This window comes from Pipra filicauda, unplaced genomic scaffold (genome assembly GCF_003945595.2).
Source record: "Pipra filicauda isolate LSUMZ 115617 unplaced genomic scaffold, ASM394559v2 scaffold276_size1017673_pilon, whole genome shotgun sequence".
Classification (NCBI taxonomy): Eukaryota; Metazoa; Chordata; class Aves; order Passeriformes; family Pipridae; genus Pipra; species Pipra filicauda.
In genome coordinates, this window is record NW_024104394.1 from 332,290 (window position 1) to 337,429 (window position 5,140).

Genomic DNA, 5,140 nt, shown 5'->3' on the forward strand with positions numbered 1-5,140 from the left:
GTGCCTTTTTCACTTTTTTTTTTTTTTTTTCTCACAAGTTTAACACAAGTCTCACCAAATAATACTGGCATTTCCAGGATTTGGAGGGACTCTTTGACATCTAACTTAACAAGGGACCCTGGTGATGATGTAAATTGGAAACTCAGTGTCTAGGCAGTGTGGTGAGTATGGCCTCAAACTGGTGAGCGGGTCACTGCATAAATTTGTAGTCTCTGCCAGACATCTGTGAATGTGCTGTAAAAGTCCTCAGGGTAGAAATGCTGGCATTAGTCCATTTGGAAAGACTCTTTAAATAAAAGCAACACATAAGAGAAAGAGGAGGTTATTCTGCTTTATTTGTGATTGGTATGGGCTCAGGGCTATAACATTTGAAGTGCATGAAGTGAGTGAAAAGCTGTTTGTCTTTGAGGGGAAATACCCAAAGGCCATAATGTAGCATTATTAAATAGTTACGAAACACTTTTTAGACTTAACCATAGAAATAATCTATTCAGTTTATAATAGGACTTTATGCAAAGCAGTTCCATTTCATGCCCTCAGTCTGTCTTCTGTGTCCTCCATATATCCTTAGAGGTACCATAAATGTAAAGTAACTTCTTTTCTTGCTTGTCGTTTTAGGGTCATAAAAACTACTGTAATAACAGGTTGACAATAGGGATCACTTCAGTTACACAGTGCAAGATGTGAAAAAAAAATTAAAATTAGCTGAAGGAGAGGAACAATTATTTTAAACAAAATCAAAAAAACAAGCAAAGACTATAAAGTATGTATGTGTCACTAAAGAAATATATTGTTGGATTATGAAAACACATATATGAATTATGTGCACATTTGCATGTTTTTACATGTATTTTATGGGAATGTTGTGAATTAAATTACACAAAGTTAAATGAAATAAATCAGTTATGGAAAAAAATTAAACAAAGAGAGCACTTGTTGACCAGCAAATATTACTGTAGTATTTTATGTGTTCCAGGTAAGAAAGGAATACTTGTCCTATTGAATTCTCTGGGGAAATATAGGAGAAAGAAATCTTCAAAAGAAAGTTCATTAGATAAAAGTATAACACCCAACACGTAGCCTTGTGAGTCCTGAGGAAAAATGACCAAATGTTAACAACAAAGCACCTCTGAGTATCAAAGGCAGAAGAACTAATCCAAGAAAACTGCACCAGAGACAGGTTTCAGATCTGGTTTAGTTCTGGTGGAGACAAAAAAACCCATGAGAAGTCCTAAAGAATTATTCAAATTACTCTAGTTCTTGCCATGATTTGAAAGAACAAGTTTCAAGGCCCTTCATCTACTCAGACACATGAATATTTCCCCACTCTTATTAAAATAGTTTTACTATCTGACTAGTCCAGAAATTCAGTGCTTTCTGCATCTGTAAATTCCGTCAGGAGAAGGTTGTGATGCTCATTTATTTCACAAAAAAATGAAAATTGTTCAGAAATTCATGTGAATATTTATATGATAATATGCTTTCCCCAAGGAAATGTGGGTCTCACAATAAGGGAAGATCTTATTAATAGGGCCCTGAATCAGTATCTTAATTCAAGTGGTAGATCTTCATAAGAAAAGTCAGTTTATAAAGAGCTTTCAATCTTAGTTTTGCTGAGATGACAAATGTTTATATGGCATGCATAAAGCAGATATCTCAAGCAGTACTGCCCACAGAATTCACTTAAAAAGATTAAATAAGATCAGATATTAATTAGTTAAATAAGTTTTTCACTCATTTTCTGGTTTGTTTGGCTTTTTCATAACATATTTTTTTCTCTACATGTCTATTGTTGAGAGATGGCAACAAATGGAGCAAACAATAGTGTTTTTCTTGTTTCAGGGCACAACTCAGAGCTTAGAAAAATATAAAACACACTAAATTAAAAATAATAATTTTCAGTTGTGCCAAAGTAGATTTCGTGATTACTAGAGAGCATGGGATCTTTGGCATCAGGGAGAATAAAACCCGCACAAAAAAGTCAACAGTGACAAAATATTTTGGTTTTGTCTGATTAAGAAGGTATCCCCACAACTGTAGCAGTGGAAGGAGATAGGAAAGAAGAAGAAGGAAGGTGCTGTACAAACTTCTTTTTCCTGTAATTTTGAACAATTTCTTGTATAACTTTGAAACTCTACTGTAAACGTAGCTTCTTTGCCATCAAAAATTAGAGATCTTTCTGGCTGAATTGCACTTTCAATGCTAAGGAATGGAAAAAGACAAAAATTTCTCATCTACAAATAAGTTTAAAGAAATTTAGGAATAGAAAAATATGCATGTGAGAAAATATGAAACTAGGTTTTGTCACCTGCTTACTAGTACTCTAAAAATGATCCACAGTTTAAAAAATTTCTACAAGTTTTACAATGTGCTGTCAAATTTTCTTCAAGTAAGAGCAGAAATGATTTTGCAGAATGCTGTAACAGCACTTGTCAGCATCTTTTCCAAAATCACTAACTGATGTTTCCCTGCTTCTGAAATACGATCCTTATTAGTATAAATTTTATATTCCTTATAGCGATAGAGGCAGCTATGTAATGTAAAAGCAAAATTCAAGAAATCAGTCTTTAGGCAACAGGAGACAAAAAGGAGATAAAATGTAGATTAGGCATGATATTTATCTGTTGAGAAATGGAATTAAAATACTGTTAAAATACTGTTAAATTAAATTAAACTATTAGAATTAAAATACTGTTAAAAGACTTTGTTAATTTCCATTGAGTAAATAGGCTAGTCAGAAAAAAAAAAAAATCTTATATATAGCTTACCCTGAGATGAGATTCCCAATTCTACAAGCCCTGGTACCAGGCCATAACAGAATCATACAAACAGCTTGTCAGGAGCAATATAATGAAGTTTCCAATCTCAGGGAAAAGAATAAAAAAAAAATTGCAAAGTCAGTAGGGAAGTAGACATAAGTTTTACAAATCTATGTGGAAACAATTACTTAAAACTGATTTTTGATAGACGTGTCCTATAGAATTCAAATATTTGTTTTCATATATTATTTACAATTTCAGGCCTTTGCTTATATACATTTAGTGTTTGGGTTTTCTTACATTCATCAGCTATTAGAGACCTTTCAAAATACTTCTGTCAAGGATCTGAGAAATTAATTGATTGGGCAGATAAATCTAAGTTTTACTATTATATTTAAAATCGCTATGCTATATTAAATAGAGAGAGCTTTATGTAAAAAAAACCCTGTATAGCTAGTCTAAGTCTGAATAAAATATCACCTCACATCTAGATAGCAAAATGGATTTAGAGTAGCATTGATATCTAGAACTTTTGTGCTGTACATAAATTCAAACTACATGAAGGAGTTTCTAGCAAAATTGAGAGGAAAAAGAAAAATATACACATTGCAAGAGGGATATCTTGAATATTACTGTATAAATGAGTTTGATTATTCCTGCTTAACATATTCTTAGATATGCTTTCTCCTTTTCTTATGCCTTACATTTTCATTACTGACTTAATACCCTGAACTTCAAAGAATTTTTGTGAGACTAAATCAGTGTTTGTGCACAATTTCTGCTGTTTCTGCTTTTCTTCTGGAAAAAAAAATCAGAAATTAATGTGAATTCTCTTATTTATGGATTATGGTCAACATTTATTACTTGGAAATCTCACACAAAGTAGCATCAGAAAGTTCTGTCCAACTCAGGCCCAAAGAATACTCTGTTCTGGAAATCCTTCTGTAACATTGGATTTATACCTCCTACTTTTGAGGCAGCTATTGTATTTCAGCACTGATGTATTTCAAAGAAAGCATGTGAAACAGTCATATTTACATTTTTGAAGGATGTGGAAAACACCTCTGAATTTTTCAGACTAATTGTGTGTCTATTAGAATTCATAACACTTCTATGTAAGAATCTGAATATTATCTTTCATTTCGTATTAGATTTCAGTTTGGCAGCATATATTGTACTTTGTTCAGCTTGAAAAGTGCCACTTTATATTTTCAGTTTGTTCTGATTTACAGATGGATCCACTTAGGTGGGTAGTAAGAATGATTGTACAGTATAATGTATCAGTAAGAAAACAATCCAGAGTCTCACAATTCTTTAAAAAAGCACTGTATAAGGGCAATAATATGATGAATAGAATTAAAAATGTGAAGACCAGCCAACACAGAGTCCCTGCAACTCATATATTAAACATTCTATTACTTCTCTAGGATAATGTAAGAATGGAAAATATAAATTCATTGGAGAAAATGTCTTTTATTCTTACATGAATATCAGGAATAATTTTCATAATGGAAAATATAGGTGAGAATGAAGCTGATTACCTGATAAGTCAAATGTGCACCAAAATTTTCTCCAGGAAATGTTGCAAGTACTTTTTTGTCTTCATTGAGATATGATGTAGTGGATCTGAGCTTGGATCTATCTCATTTAACTTTAGATTATGCAACTGAGGTGTATATATTAGCAGTGTAATCGCCATATCTCCTTTCTGATATTACTTTGAAAGGATTAGACTCCTCTACAAATCAAGAAGAATTTTGGGTAGCCAGTACTCTGCAAGGGACAATGGAATGGCAATCTCCTTAATGCAGATATTTCAGCCATGTGCCTAACCACAAATTGGAGGGAATCCGGATGCTCAACTATAGAAAAATCTCTAAAATCTTCCCCAAATCTATTATTTTCTTTTCCTATATCAGCGGATTATCAGCTTCAATAACTAGAGGTGAAAATAAGCAATTTAAACATTGGAATGCAGAAGTCTACTGAGGTTAGGAAGGTTTAGTTCCATGACAAGTGCCATCTTGACCACATGCCACTGAGGAGTGGAATAGAAGCTTTCACTTCCATAGTCGAAGAGTTACTAGGAAATGTTCAAAGTGTAAAAGCAATGAAGGTGCAGAATTTGTTACTAAAATGGAAAGAAGACAAATGAAAAGCAATATAGTAATTAAAAAAATATAGTGAATTTTATATATGGATCATATTTATTTAGCAGTATATTTAGTTATACTTGCCAGCTCTTTTTTTTAGCAATATTTCAGCCTTAATTAAGAAAAGAGTGTTTTTCTTATCTTGTAAGAACATGTTGTTTTACTGGTTCAACCATCTTTGAAATTATAAGAAATTAAAATGGGGGAAGCGAAACTTTGAGAGCTCAC